The sequence below is a fragment of the Gossypium arboreum genome, chromosome 12 (genome assembly GCF_025698485.1).
Source record: "Gossypium arboreum isolate Shixiya-1 chromosome 12, ASM2569848v2, whole genome shotgun sequence".
Classification (NCBI taxonomy): domain Eukaryota; kingdom Viridiplantae; phylum Streptophyta; class Magnoliopsida; order Malvales; family Malvaceae; genus Gossypium; species Gossypium arboreum.
Window position 1 is genome coordinate 54,497,967 of NC_069081.1, and position 17,254 is coordinate 54,515,220.

Sequence of the window (17,254 nt, forward strand, 5' to 3'; positions counted from 1 at the left end):
GTGATGAGCGAATGGTTTAATCAATACATTCGAACCAACACTACTGTTCCACAACCTCCATTCCCGACAAATGCAACCCCGCCCTACAATACCTCCGGTGGACTGACCAAATAAGGTCAAGTAAGCCCCAATCGATAGGATTGAAAACATGGGGCCACTGAATTTAAGGCTACGGATGATGATGATGCCGAAGCGAGCTGAATTTTGGTTAGATAACACTATCCGGTGCTTGATGAGCTATCCTGTACACCCGATGAGTGCTTAAAGTGTACCATCTCCTTGCTACGCGAGTCCGCCTACTATTGGTGGAGTACTCGACTTCGTGGTGCCTAGAGAGCAAGTGACTTGGGAATTCTTTCAAACCGAGTTCAAAAAAGTATATCATCGAGATTCATCGACCAAAAGCGGAGGGAATTTCTTGATCTTAAGCAAGGTTCTATGTTCGTTATCGACTACGAACGAAAGTTTGTGAGGCTTAGCGATGCAGCGAGAATGCATTTCGTCCGAAGCTATTATGTGTAAACGCCGAGGATGGGCTGAATGATGATATAAGGATGTTTGTTGGCATTCTCGAGATACGAGAGTTCGTAGTACTTGTTGAGCGAGCTTGTAAAGTCAAGAGCTTAGAAAGGAGAAACAAAAAGCTGATGTGGGAACTGGAGAATTCGAAGAGGTCCTCGGAAAGTCTCTTCAACAAGCATCGAAGAGATTTCGAGATGATGCGAGCCGGTCTAGAGGCGTTTGGGCTTTTCTAGACGAGGACGCGATCGACCCCTGTGACCACACGAGTCACCTCGATCACGGTGGTGGAAATGATCGTCGAGAGAGGCGAGTGTCCACATTGTGGCAAATGGCATTCGGGAGCTGTTGGTTTCGTGATCGCTCTCGCTATAAGTGTGGATCGGCCGACCACTTTATGAAGGATTGCCCGAGGATGCATGAACAGAATGTAAGTCGAGTGCAAACCCGGGTGCTACCATCGCCGAGGTAGGCCACCTAGAAATATGGGCAATGTCGATGGCGGTCGAGAGGATCTAGAGATGCTACCATCGGATCCGAGGCTCGTGCTCTGCTAGGACTTATGCCATACGCGCACGCGAGGATGCTGCCTATCCGGATGTTATTACGGTACTTTCACTCTTTTCAATACAAATGTGATTGCTTTGATTGACCTCGGTTCTACTCATTCATATATATGTGAAACCTTAGCATCCAAAGAAGACTTTGCCCATTGAGTCTCTCGAGTTTGTAATTCGGTGTCAAACCCTTGGGTCATTACGTGCTTGTCAACAAAGTGTGCAAGAAAAGTCCCCTAGTGTTCCGAGGTTCTTGTTTTCCCGCGGACTTGATGCTTTTGCCGTTCGATGAGTTCGATGTTATTCTTGGTTTGGATTGGTTGACCAGGCACGATGCGGTTGTAAATTGCAAGAGCAAGACTATCGATTTGAGGTCGCGAATAATGAAATAATTCGGGTTGAGTCCACGGACTTAAAGGGTTGCCATTGTAATATCGCGATGTTGGCCCGTAAATATGTAAGAAAAGGGTGCGAAGCATACCTTGCGACGTGCTTTCGATGACAAGGAATCGAGAAGAAACCCGAATCTGTGCCCGTGGTTTGTGAATACCGGATGTTTTCCCAAGAATTGCGGGTTTACCACCTGTTCGGAAATAGAATTTGGCATCGAATTGGTACCGGTACCACTCAATTTCGATAGCTCCGTATCGTATGGCACCAACGGAATTAAAGGAGTTGAAAGCTCGGTTGCAAGAATTGGTGGATAGAGGTTTTGCTCGCCCGAGTTTTTCGCCTTGGGGTGCGCGGTGTTGTTCGTGAAGAAGAAGGATGGAACCATGCGATTGTGCATCGACTATCGTCGACTTAATAAAGCGACGATAAAGAACAAATATCCGTTGCCACGTATTGACGACTTGTTCGATCAAGCGAAGGGAGCCTCGGTGTTCTCGAAAATAGATTTGAGATCGGGCTACTATCAATTGCGAATCCGAGATTGGACGTGCCCAAGACCGCCTTGAGCGAGATATGGTCACTATGAGTTCCTAGTGATGCCGTTTGGGCTCACTAATGCCCTGCGGTATTTATGGATTTAATGAATCGGATCTTTAGACCATATTTGGATCGATTAGTAGTCGTGTTCATTGATGACATCTTGGTCTATTCAAGAAATGAGACCGAACATCTTTGAACACTGCGGTTAGTGCTGCAAATTTTACGGGACAAGCAATTATATGCTAAGTTCAAGTAAATGTGAGTTCAGTTAAGAGAGGTTAGCTTCTTGGGTCATGTGGTATCTGCATCGGTATTCGAGTCGACCGAATAAAATTTCAGCCATACTTAATTGGAAGCCTCCAGAAATATTCGAGGTTCGACTTTTTGGGGCTTGCGGTTATTACCGACAATTTGTAAAGGCTTCTCAACGATAGCCACGCCGATGACGGCTTACTCCAAAAGGACGTTAAGTTCGAATGGACGGAGAAATGCCAAAAAGTTTCGATCAAGCTGAAAACTTATTTGGTGAAGCCCCAATTCTAGTGCAACCCGAGTCCGCAAGGAGTTTGTCATCTATAGCGACGCCTCTCTACTTGGGTTAGGTTGCGTATTAATGCAAGAAGGTCGAGTTGTGGCCTGTCGTCGAGGCAATTAAAGCCACATGAGAAAAATTATCCGACTCATGATCTCGAGTTGGCCGCCATCGTATTCGCCTTAAAGATTTGGCGACATTACTTATTTGGTGAAAGGTGCCATGTATACTCGGATCACAAAAGTCTCAAATATTTGATGACCCAAAGAGACTTAAATCTGCGACAAAGACGTTGGCTCGAGTTGTTAAAGGATTATGAGCTGATCATTGACTATCACCGGGAAAGGCGAATGTGGTTGCGGATGCCTTGAGTCGTAAATCGTTATTCACTTTACGAGCGATGAATGTGCACTTGTCCGTCCGATCCGACAAGTGTGTTAGTGGCTGAATTGAAAGCCAAACCATTATTGACACACCAAATTCGAGAAGCTCGAGAAAGTCGACGATGAGTTGGTTGCAAAAGCGGGCTGCGTGTGTTCGAACAAGGACTCGGAGTTTCAAATCGACGATGACGATTGTTTGAGGTTCAAAAGTCGTCTGTGTGTCCCAAAGAATTGAACTCATTTCGATAATTTTGAATGAAGCCCATTGTAGCCAAATGGCAATCCACCGGGAGTACTGAAGATGTACAATGATTTGAAACGTCGGTTTTGGTGGCATGGTATGAAGCGAGACATATCGACTTTGTTTGAGATGTTTAATATGTCAACAAGTGAAAGCGGAACATCGGTGCCTTGAGATTACTTGACCAATCACGATACCCGAGTGGAAATGGGATCGAGTCACAATGGACTTTGTATCCGGACCGCCATTGTCGCAAGTAAGAAGGATGCGGTTTGGGCCGTGGTAGATCGATTGACTAAGTCGGCCCACTTTATCCCGTCGACGCATGATTTTCAATGGACAAACTAGCCAATTATACGTTTCTCGTTGTGAGATTACACGGGTGCCTATTTCCATCGTGTCGGATAGAGATCCGAGATTTACCTCGCGATTTTGGAAAAAGTTGCAAGAAGCTTTGGGTACCAAGTTGCATTTCAGACCGCCTTTCACCCCCAAACCGATGGTCAATCCGAGCGGATAATTCGGATACTTGAGGATATGTTAAGATGTTGCGTCCTCGAGTTTAGTGGTTCATGGGAGCGGTATTTGCCGTTGATTGAATTCGCTTACAACAACGACTTTCAATCAAGTATTAAGATGGCACCTACGAGGCCTTGTACGGTCGTAAATGCCGTACACCATTGTTTTGGTGAGCTCGGTGAAAGCAAGATTTTCGGTGGATTTGATTAGGGATGCTGAGCGAAAGTGAAAGTAATCCGTGAAAGTCTGAAGATAGCCTCCGATCGTCGAAGTCGCACGCGGATCTAAAGCGTAAGGATATCGAGTATCGTGGGTGATAAAGTGTTTCTCAAGGTATCGCTTGGAAAAGGATACTCGTGTTCGGCCGTAAGGGCAAGTTGAGCCCGAGGTTCATTGGGCCATATGAGATATCGAGCGAGTCGGTCCGGTGGCATATCGCTTGATTTTGCCCCCGAACTCAAAAGGTTCACGATGTCTTTCACGCTTCGATGCTTCGACGCTATAGATCCGATCCATCGCACGTGATTAGTCCATCGAAATTGAAATTCAAGCTAATATGAGTTATGAGGAAGAACCGATTCGTATCCTATCACGAGAAGTGAAAGAGTTGCGAAACAAGCGGGTTCCGCTTAGTGAAAGTGTTATGGCTCAAGCACGGGATAGAAGAAGCTACTTGGGAGACCGAGAACTCTATGAAAGAGCGATATCCAAACCTATTTACGGTAAGATTTTCGGGACGAAAATTTCTTAAGAGGGGAGAGTTGTGACAGCCAAAATAGACCCTAGCCGGAATGTGGTTTCGGGACCACAAAACCGAGGCATAACAATAATTTAAAATTTATTTCGATGCCTATAATATGTGTGTATTCATGTATGACATTTTTGATGATTGATTTAGTGTTATAAAGGTGAATTCCACTAGAAAGGACTTAGTAGTGAACTTTGAAAATACGATAGGGAAAGGGGTGATGACTAATTAAAGCATGCATGCAAAATAATGGACTTGCATGTCAAATTCCCCCTTTTTACAAGTAATGGCCGCCCATGACAAAGAGATATGGGTTAAACATGTCATGAAACATGTTTTGTTGGGCATTAGGGAGAAATAGTAAACAAATAAGCATGGGTAAGAAAAGAATGAAAAAAAATGTGTGTGAGAGAGTAGCATACCCCATTGCCGTGCAACCAAGAAGAGAAAAACAAAAAAATTTGTTCATGCTTGCTCTCTCCCTTTTTGGCCGAAAATACTAAGAGGAAGAAGGGATTTTTGCTTCATTTCCTTTGTTTAGAAGAGATCTAGAAGGTGATTTGGCTAAATTTGCATCAAGATTAAGGTATGTATGAGGTTGTGTTGGGAGTTTCATGCATGTTTTGGTTGCTAACTTGATGTGCATGTTAGCCATGGCTCAAATCTTTGTTATGCCATGGAAATGGTATTTGGCCAAAGTTGTTATAGTGATAAAGCCATTGCATGCTAAGTGTGAAGCTTGATGATGATGCATGCAAAGATGGATTGCCTACTCTTGAGTAAGACTTTGAGTTTTCTCTTTGTTTTATCATGATTGAAGTTGAAAAGGAGCATGATTGTCATATTCGGCCATGATGCATTCTTGAGCATGATTCATGCTTCTTGCATGTTAGTTAAAAATTTGTGTTTTGGATGGCTATGGACACCTTGAAAATTCGGCCATGCTCATATATGCATATATATGATTGCACATTATGTTTGGTTATGAACTAAGTGATGAATATATTGGTTTAAAGAAGAAAATGTGGAAGAATGCTTGTGAAATTGCAAGCACAATTGACCTAGCACACATATAAGTGCTTGATGCTATATTATAAGTTTTGGGCCACAATGTGCAAAGCATTAATTAGTAAATTGCATGCTGTTTTTGTGAGGTATTAAGTGCAAAATTGACCTCAACATGTACATGAATATTCGGCCTTGGGTAGCCTATTGAAGGCCTTAGCATTTCCTTGATGCTCAAATAAATTGTATTCAATTGCTTGATGTAGTATAAAATATGCATGACCATTGTGTATTCAAGCTAAAGAGTGGCCATATGACCATTTAAAATCCTTGTCATATTCGGCCATAAGCAAGCACAATGAGGTTTTAATAAATTGAATTTGTTTGAATTAGCTCAAGAGCTAAGAGGGCCACAATTGGACAAGGGGAAGGAAAAGGTGATCGAATAGCCAAAAAAAAAAAGCCGTTCGACAACATCCGAGGTAAGTCCTCAAGAAGTGACCTTACTTGAATTATGTGAGATGAAATATGGATGTGTATGATTATTGATTATGTGTGTATGAGTATTTGAATTCCACCCGGGCTAAGTCCCGAAGGCGAATATGCTAATGATTATAATTGTGTTTGAGCCTTAGTAACGAAAATGAAATATGTATGTCCAATGATTATTGATGTATGTGTGCATGAGAAATTGAATGATATCCGGCTAAGCCCCAAGACAATTATGCTGGAAATTATATCCGGTTAAGACCGAAGGCAATTGTGCTAGTGGCTATATCCGGCTAAGACCAAGGCATTCGTATGAAGTTATTCTATCCGGGCTAAGACCAAGGCATTTGTGCACGTGATTATATCCGGTTATATTCCGAAGAATCTTGGGCTGGAGGTGAGTGTTGGTTGCTGTAATGAATTCAATCAGTACACTCGAAAAGCCCAAAGGATAAGGTACGTTATATGTGCATTGGAAAGTCGACATGTTTGAGCAACATTCGCTCAATCGACTAATGAATTTCAGTTATTGAATTGATTGATACTTTGTGAAATTATATAATGATGAAGTGTGAAGTAAGAATTTGTATAAATGAAATGATGCATTTGGCTATGTGAATGTATTGCTGTAATTAGAGTTGATTATATTCCTTGAGACTTACTAAGCATAAAAATGCTTACCCCGTTGCTTTGCCTCTTAGTTTTTTTTTTTTTAGATTTCGCTCGAAGCAATCGGATTTGGGATCGTTGAAGTTGAAGTCATCCACACTATCAAGCCTCCATTTTGGTATAAATTTTTGGTTGAACTTGAGATGGCATGTATAGGACTACCTCTTGTTTGTTAAATATGTTGTAATGTAAGTATGTACGGCCATGCGAAAATGGCTCGAAAAGGGAAGCATGAACTTAGACTAATTGTGGTTTGTATATATATATTTGGTGTCATGATGTGGCTATGGCTTGGAAATGGGAATTTTGGTCATATGATCAGCCATTGGCATGGTTAAAATGATCATATATGAACCTATGTATGGCAAGACTAGTTGATTCATGGAGACTACCAAATAGGTAAGCCCTACCTTAAAAACAGATGCTGCCAGCTGCAGTGGCGTGAATGTGAAAAATCACCAAAATTCATAGGAATGGAATTAAATAGTGAATAAGCTATGTAAATTAACCTTGATGAGTCTATTTTCTTATGGAAGAAACGAAATGGTCATAGGAGTTACAGGTTAAGAGATATTAAAGCTATTGTGAGACAGGGCCAGAATGGTTTCTGGGTTCCCTGTCTCAACTTTAAAAATTCACTATAAATTATACAAAAAGAATTAGGAGACATACCTTATATGTACAGATTCCATTTTGAGTCTAGTTTCATTAGAAACAAACGGTACCAGCATTAAAGCCCTGTACAGAGAGATATTCAAGTTATACCGCGCGAAGGTCAGAGCAGTCGATCCCTGTAACATGGGTGACTTTAACTAATAAACTGTACTAATTGGCCCGACCAAAAATTCTAGAAATAAATCCATGGATGGATATATGAGTCTAAATTCAGGGAAAATTTACGAAACCAGTTTCCGAGTTTTGAAACTCGAGATATGATTTTTAAGGCGACAGTGACGCAGTATTTCCAGCCTGACTGGAAATGTCCAATGGATGGGCAAAACAAGTGAACTTGGCTTGCTAACCCCTCGTGTCCGACACCGGCGATGGTCTCGGGTTCGGGGTGTTACAATTTGTTTCAAGTTCTCAAAACTTTCTTGGCACTAAACACTCTGAAAAAACTGAACATTCTTTTGCAACAATTTCTTCATTGGCATAGCTATCTTCGAAAACCCGTTTACAAATCTTCGGTAGTAATCAGCCAAACCAAGGAAACTACAGACCTTTGACACATTTCTCTATGCTTTCCACTGTCAGATAACTTCAATCTTTTTCAAATCAACATGAATCCCATCTACAAAAGTAATGTGTCCTAAAAATACAACTTCGGGTAACCAAAATTCACATTTTATAAGCTTCCCATACAGTTGTTTCTTTTGAAACACTAGCAAAATAGTTCTGAGATACTGATAGTGTTTAGCATCTGATTTCGAATAAATCAGGATATCATATATGAATACTACCGTGAACTGATCTAAATAGGGCTGGAAGATGCGATTGTCGCATGAGCATTTGTCATACTAAAAGGCATCAACAAAAATTCGTAGTGTCTATAACGCTTACGGAACTTTTTTTTCGGTACGTCACTATCTTTAACTTTCAACTGATAGTAACCTAATATCAAATTAGTTTTAAAAAATACTAAAGCTCCTTTCGTTAATCGAATAAATCATCGATACGAGGTAGGGAATACTGATTCTTAATCGTTAGCTTATTCAATTGTCCATAATCTATGCAAAGTTGCATTGAGCCATCTTTCTTTTTAACGAACAAAACTAGAGCTCCTAAGGCAATATACTAGGGCGTATAAAGTTGAGATCTAGTAAATCTTGCAACTGAAATTTTAATTCTTTTATCTCTGCCAGTGACATACAATAAGGAGTAATTGATACCGGAGTTGTACCAAGGAACACTTCAATTGCAAACTCAACTTCTCGATCTCGTGGTAATCCTAGTAATTCCTCAAGAAATACATCAGGAAATTCACACACAATCCAAATCTTGCTTAACTGGTTATCGCCAGTGATTGAATTAATAACATAAGCTAGAAAAGGTTCACAACCTTGATTCAAAAGCTTATTTACTCGAATAGACGAAATGATCCGACTTGAACCACTCGTTTTGGCACCTTTCACTTCCACAATCTCACCATTCAAGCTCTGAACAGAAAAAATTTTCTTACGACAATCTAGAATTACTCCATGCTCGGTTAACCAATCCATACCCAAAATCAAATTAAAGTCATCGAAAATCATAAGCAAGAAATCTACCAAAAATGCTAAGCTTTGACTTTCCAACGGGCAATGTCTACAAGTTGATCAAGTAACACCATCTGACCTAAAGAACTTGATACAGCATGGCTACTTTCGACATTTCAGGTTTCAAAGCACAATAAAGTGCACAAAATAGTAGAAATATACCTACTACGGCATTGGTAGCATCACTTCTTCTTGAGTTCAAATGACATAAGCTCACGCTGAAGCTTTGGCCAATGATTGTTGAGGCACTGATTCTTTTCCCTTCCTTGAATCATCTTAAGATACTGAACCACCCAGACTAATACCATAACCCCTAACTAGAGGTGCAGATCTCTGAGTAACAACAGGTGCAACATTTTCATCTCTCAAACAATCACGAGCAAAGTGCTCCAGTGATCTGCATCAGAAATAATGATTTAATAATTTCTAGCATTTCCCATAATATTTCTTTCCATAATGCTCACAACTTGGCACTTCAGAAACTCTAGCTAGGCCTTTTACACTACCAATTGAAACTATTAGTTGATGATCTCGCATTATGTTTGATGTAGCCGATCTTGCAGGTATTTTCCACGGGTCATGAGAATCCTTAATTCATTTAGACATTGGATGCGAACTAGAGGATCCAAATTGTTTTCCCGTAACACGAGGAGGCTTGGATTTCCTATTCAATCCCATTAATTACTAAACCATATTTTCCCACTCAAACAAATCAGTAAATTCCTTTATCTTTAACACCACTAATTGCGTTCTGAGTTCATCACGAAACGCACACAAAAAGAGTTTAGAACTTGCCTCTTTGGTCAGTATAATTTCCAAAGCATACTTGCTAAGTCGTAAATATTCTCACTTGTGATCCACCACAAATAGTTCACTTTGTTTCAATAGAAGAAACTCTTGTTTTCGGTCCTCCAAATATAGTTCCTGAACATAATTTTTCTGGAATTTTGATTGGAAGATTTCTCAATCAATAGAATCAGCAGGAATGTGAAGCATAACAGTTTGCCACTAGGTATAAGCTTCACCTTGTAGCAAAGAAACAACGTAAATACCATTCTCATCGGAGTTACATTCTAGTTGTTAAAGTACTCGGTTAGTTGATTCAAGCCACATCTCTGTCATTGACGGATCAACTTCTTTAATTTCTGCAAACTCAGTATCACCATACCTTTGTAATTCTTTAATCGAGGCCCGTCAAACAACAAACACAGGTAATACCGTAGGACTCCCACCGCCCTTTGAAAAGTATCAACTATAGCAAAAAGTAAATCTGCATCACCTTGTCCCTCGTTACCTCCTCTATAAAGCTAGGTTGTTCAGCACCACCTGAATCTACGCTATGTGCTATAACTGAGACCCTACTTTTATTTTTAACGATGTGACAACTACTATGAACATCTTGATCAACTGCATTTCTGGATTCTCTTGACATCTTTTAACTATAAAACAGAAAGATTTATAATCAGCATCTAAATCCCAACTTAAACTTAACTCAACTTTTTCATTTACCTCTAGACTCATTTTTAAGCTCGATTTAGTGAGAATTGGCTAAATCTATAGCTCTGATACCACTTAATGTAGCACCCCTTATCCTGTCTGGTCGTCCAACACAAGTAATAGGATGCTACAAACCAATACAGGACAATTACATACCATTTATAACTTAAAAACTCAGTACAATATAATTTCACCACATATGATCATGTGTAACATGCAATTTAATGAATTTAGGATTTAAATTGAGCTTGCAAAAGATTTAAATTAACTCGGTATAAATCATGGATAAAATTGAAACAAAAACAAAAGAATAGAAAATTTCTACAAATAAGAATCACACAGCTATGTCCCTGACTGTGTGGGGATGGGACACATGATCATGTAGGCAAGCCATGTAACAGCCTGATGCCATGTGGAGTTGGAATCAAATCGCAGTACAAACAAACTGTGTTACTCGCTAATATCGTATGTGTCCAAAGTCCAATAATTCATAAGATGTCACACAGCCGTGTCGCCAGGCCATGTAATAGATTCTGACCGTGTGCATAAATTATTACCCAAAACATATAGACCACATAGTCGTGCCACATACTTGCGTATGGCACATGACTGTGTGTCAAGCTGTGTATCAGGCCGTGTACACCTGAAGAAACATTTCAAGACAAGCTTTCTAACCCGAGTTCACTTATGGCATATGTAACGCCCCAAAATCTAAGTATTTATTTTGTATATTGTGTTACATAAATGCATGCTTGCCTCAGTGGTTAAGTGTCCTGAAAAGTGTTAGAGAAGTCCTGAGTTCAAGCCTTGGCTTGTAAAAAACTTTGTTTTCACTTGAATAAAACCCTTGACTCTAGACAGTAGGTTTTTTAATAATTGTAGGGAGATCATGTCATAAAAATCCTACTGGCTTATGGGATAGTGGCGTGTTACTATTGCTAGTAGACTTGAGTTCAAGTCTTGCTGCGTGCAAAGTGTGTTTTATTTTGCAAGTTGCTATGTGAGAGGTTGTATGGAAGTGGAACTCTGATGCTTGGATGGTTAGAGTATTTGAGTGGCATAAGGGATTGTGTAGCTGAAATTTAGGAGGAGAAATGGGGGATTTGGATAGTGATTGGTTGGAGGACTTTGTGGAGAGATTTTAGGAGAAAATCAAGGGAATTTGAAGTTGAGGGTGTAACACCCCTAACCCGTATCCATCGCCAAATTAGGGTTAAGCAATATTACTGAACATATCGAAACACTTTGTATTCATTTCACAAACACCATAGCATCATAGTCAAACATCAACATAAAGTCCCTTTCTTAGGTCAACGAGACCTTAAACATGCATTAGGAATAGGTCGAAACTAAACCGAACACATTCAAAATTTTTAGAACTTAGCAAAATTTCTCAATTCTATTGAGGTCACACGCCTGTGTAACCAGGCGGTGCCAAAACAGAGTTTACATATTGACTTTTCCCCATGGCTAACAGACACGCCTGTGTGCTATGGCCATGTGGTTCTTAGCTAGTTACTGACTTAAGCCCACGGCCAACAGACACGCTCGTGTGCTATGGCCGTGTGGCACAATGCATGCTTGGTTTAAACCAAATTGCCACCCCTTTTTGGGTCAACCTGCAAGCATGGAAACAAGTATATATGTACTATCAACCAATTTTTTTTTATGCTAAAACACTTATCACTCATACCATAATATTATCAACCATTTACATACTTATAAACGTTACCTATTTATAATGAACATAATGTAACATTATATCAAATCATCATACAATCTCATTCCAAAAATTCACCACACTTACCATTTTCTTTATCCAACTAAGCATACTACAATTTCAATTTAACATCAGATATCATAAACCATTATCAACTATGAGTTCAAACACAAATTAGCCAATTCACATCGCCAGATATATATACATCACAAAACATACTTCCACAACTACTAGCCTATACATGCCATACTTTAAATATATATTCATTTTCAAAAATACCAAAATGAGGTTCGATAGTGTGGCGATAATCCTTGACGATCCTTGAGCTTGGTAGCTTCGATATCTACAAAACAATTCAAACACACACACAAAGTAAGCTTTCAAAAGCTTAGTAAGCTCGTACTCAAATCATCAACAGTATATGAAACATAAAATGACAACATATGAGTATTTTCACAATTTCAATCCATAAAACCCTATGAACTCAATGAAATTCACATATATAACATCATCTACCACTTAGGTATTATACATACCTGAATCTTCCCGTACTTATTCACTTTCGTACTTACCTCTTGTTGAATGTTATAAGACTTTCCATAACTTATTTGTATTTTAGACATCTGCACACTTAGTGCAATAAGATTAGCTGAAGCTAAATATTTTCGCACACTTAGTGCCATCTCAAATAACTGAGAATAAGTCGAAATTACACACTTAGTGCCTTAAGTAGCCGAAGCTAGCTTAAATCGCACACTTAGTGCCAAAGCTAGTTTAAATCGCACACTTAGTGCCAAAACTTCCGATTCATCATCATATTATCCAATTCAATTATATACAACCCATGGATAATAAAGGAATCAAAGCTTACTTAACATCATATTTTAAGTACGAACTTACCTCGTACTTAAAGGTGTTGACTCGAACGTTTATTCTATAATCTTCGATTTTCCTCGATCTAAATCTGAACTCCTCTTTTCTTGATATACAAGTATTACAAATTAATCCTATTATTCACCAAATAATTCAACTCAATCCATAAACACATATTTAGGGCAATTTGCAAACTAGCCCACACTTTTTCACATTTCGACACTTTAGTCCCTATTTCACAAAATCACAAAATACACATAATTTGCATATACACAAGCTTAGCCGAATTCTCCTAGTACTCATACTAGTTCACACATTTCATTCATTTCACATTTTAGCCCCTCAAAATAACATTTTTACAAATTAGCCCAATTTACTCAATTTCATAAAAAATTCAAAGACAATATATGTCAACCCAAAACATACCTTCCATAATTCACCATTTAACAACACAAAACTCATGAATTCATCCATGGAATATTTCAAAATCATCACCAAAATTAGAAATTGAAGCATGGGCTTTGTAGTATGCTAAACAACGATCACAAAAACGTAGAAATTATCAAAAACCGAGTCAAAACCATACCTTAATCACCAAAAATAGTAGCCGAACCTTAGCTTAGCTTTTCTCTTTTATTTTCTTTTCAATTTCGGTGAATGAACATGAAAATGAGCTTATTTTAAGCTTTTTTTATTAATATTAACATAAAAATCTTAATGACCATTTTGCCCTTTCATTAAACCAATATAAGCTCACCTAACACATGCCTTTTTTATGTCCATTCAAACTTCTAGTGGTCAAATAATCACATAAGGACCTTTATTTTAGAAAGCCAACTCAAATAAGTACTTTAACATCTAGCACACAACTTTTACCTTTTACGTGATTAGGTCCTTTTTACAAATTAGGCACACAAGCAATTAAATTTTCATACGAGACTTTCACATATGTCAATTCACTTATAATAGGCATGAAAAATAATATTAAAATATTTTCTAACTCGGATGTGGTCCCAAAACCGCTATTCCAACTAGGGTCAAAACCGGACTGTTACAATTCTCCCCCCTTAGGGATTTTCGTCCCTAAAAATCTTACCGTTAAATAGATTTGGATATTGTTGTTTCATAGCATCTTCAGATCCCCACGTGGCCTCTTCAATAGCATGTCGATGCCACATCAGTTTAACTAATAGAATCTTCTTATTACTTAACTCTTTAACCTCTCGAGCTAAGATTCGGATCGACTTTTCTTTGTAAGTCATATCAGACTGAATTTCAATCTCAGACGGAGGAATTACATGTGAAGGATCAGTCTGTACTGTCGAAGCATCGACACATGAAACACATTATGTATCTTTTCTAACTCAGATCGTAGCCTCAATCTATAAGCAACCGGCCCAACTCGCTCGATTATTTCATACGGTCCAATGAACGTTGGACTCAACTTGCCTTTTCTACCAAACTGAATCACTTTCTTCCACGAAAATACTTTCAAAAACACTTTATCGCCGACCTCAAACTCAATTTCTTTTCTTTTCAAATCTGCATATGATTTCTAACGATCAGAAGCTGCTTTCAAACTATCTCGAATGAGTTTCACTTTCTGTTCAGTTTCTTTTATCAAATCAACCCCATAAATTTTATTTTCACTGAGCTTTGACCAATATAAAGGTGTACGACATTTGCGACCGTATAAAGCTTCGTATGGTGCCATTTTAATACTCGACTGAAAACTGTTATTATAAGAAAATTCAATCAAAGGTAAATATTGTTCCCACGTACCTTCAAACTCAAGAATGCAACATCTCAACATATCCTCAAGTATCTGAATAATCCGTTCAGATTGACCATCTGTTTGCAGATGATAAGCAGTGCTAAAATACAATTTGGTGCCCAGAGCATCTTGTAACTTCTTTCAAAATCGTGACGTGGATCTCGGATCTCTGTCTGATACTATAGAAAATGGTACACCATGCAATCCCACTATATCAGAAATGTATAATTCAGCTAATTTATCAAGCGAATAATCAGATCGAACTGGAATAAAATGAGCCGATTTCGTCAATCGATCAACTACAACCCAAATTGAGTCTTTCTTTCGTGGAGCTAGGGCAAACCCGACACAAAGTCCATAGTTACCCGATCCCATTTCCATTCCGGAATCATAACCGGTTGTAATAATCCAGATGGCATCTGATGTTCAGCTTTGACTTGCTGACAGATCAAACATTTAGAATTCAGAGATATCTCTTTTCATTTTGGACCACCAAAATGCTGCTTCAGATCATTAAACATTTTCGTACTACCCGGATGCACAGATAACCGACTACTGTGGGATTCACTCAAAATCATTTGAATTAACTTTGGATTTCTCGGAACACAAATCCTACCTCAAAATCTTAAGCAATTATCTTTATCAACTCGGAATTCTGAATCTGTCTTTACATCACACTAAGCTCATTTAGCCAAAATCTCATTATCAATCTTCTGAGCTTCGATAATCTGCTATAAGAACAAGGGTCTTGCTTTTAATTCAGCTAAAACTAAACCATCATCAGACAGAACCAAATGAGCATTCATTGCACTCAAAGCAAACAATATTTTTCAACTTAAGGCATCAGCAACAACATTAGCTTTTCCAGGATGATAATTAATTACAAGTTCGTAGTCTTTTAATAGTTCTAACCATCTTCTTTGTCGTAGATTCAAATCTTTCCGAGTCATCAAATACTTCAAGCTTTTATTGTAAAACCCTTCACCCGTATCCAACACCGGACAAGGCTTGAGGCATTACCAGAACTTTACACTTTCAGTATACTAACCCTTATCCAGAATCTCGAAGTGAACCTCGGGTCTCTATCCAAAATAATCGACAGTGGTACTCCGTGCAATCTTACTATCTCAGAAATGTACAAATCAACAAATCTATCAAGAGAATAATCTGTCCTTGCTGGGATAAAATGAGTCCACTATAACCCATATGGCATCTTTCTTTTTCAGAGTTAAAGGTAATCCCATCACGAAGTCCATGGTAACTCTGTCCCACTTCCATTCAGGGACCATTACAGGCTGTAATAAACCTGAAGGCACTTGATGTTCAGCTTTAACTTGCTGACATACCAAGCATTTCGATACAAGTTCAGAAACATCTCTTTTCATTCCGTTCCACCAGTACATCTTCTTTAAATCGTTGTACATCTTGGTACTTCCCAAGTGAACAGACAAACGACTGTTATGTGCTTCTTTCAAAATCTTCCGAATAAGTTTATTGTCTTTGGGTACACAAACCCTATCTCTAATCATTAAACATCCATCAGGACTAATTCAGAAATCAGACTCAACACCAGACTCATATTGAGCCCTTTTTGCTTGCAAGTTATCATCATGAAGCTGAACATCTTGAATTTCCTGCAAAAATGTCGGTCTAGCCTATAGCTCGGCCAAAACTGAACCATCATCAAGCAATGTCAAATGAGTATCCATAGCTTTCAAAGCATACAAAGATTTTCTACTCAATGCATCGGCACTACATTCGCCTTTCCCGAGTGATAGTCGATAATCAGATCATAATCCTTAATTAATTCTAACCATCTCCTTTGTCTCAAATTTAATTCTTTCCGAGTCATTAAGTATTCCAAACTCTCGTGGTCTGTGAATATACTGCAAGTTTTGCTATACAAATAATGCCTCCAAATTTTTAAGGCAAAAACAATAGTGGCAAGCTTTAGGTCGTGGGTTGGATAATTCTTCTCGTGAGGCTTCAATTGCCGTAAAGCAGAGGCTATCACCTTGCCATCTTGCATAAGCACACAACCCAATCCATTTAAGGGTGCATCACTGTAGACCACAAATTCTTTTCCCAATTCAGATAGCACTAAAACAGGAGTTTCGGTCAGCAATGTCTTTAACTTTTCAAAACTTTGCTGACACTTCTCCGTCCATTCAAACTTAACGTCTTTCTGTAGCAGCTTCATCATCTGAGTCGCTATCATGGAAAATCTTTTAACAAACCTTTGATAGTAACCGGCTAAGCCAAAAAGCTTCTAACCTCGGCTACATTCTTGGGCAATTTTTATTCAACAATTGCATAAATCTTACTTGGATCAACTCAGATGCCTTCAACCGAAACTATATGACCTAAAAATCCAACTTCCTCGAGCCAAAACTCACTCTTGCTAAACTTAGCATACAATTGCTTTTCCCGCAAGGTCTGCAACACAATTCTCAGGTGCTTCGCATGCTCTGTCTCATGTTTAGAGTAGATCAAAATGTCATCAATAAACACAAGGACAAATTTATCGAAACATGGCTGAA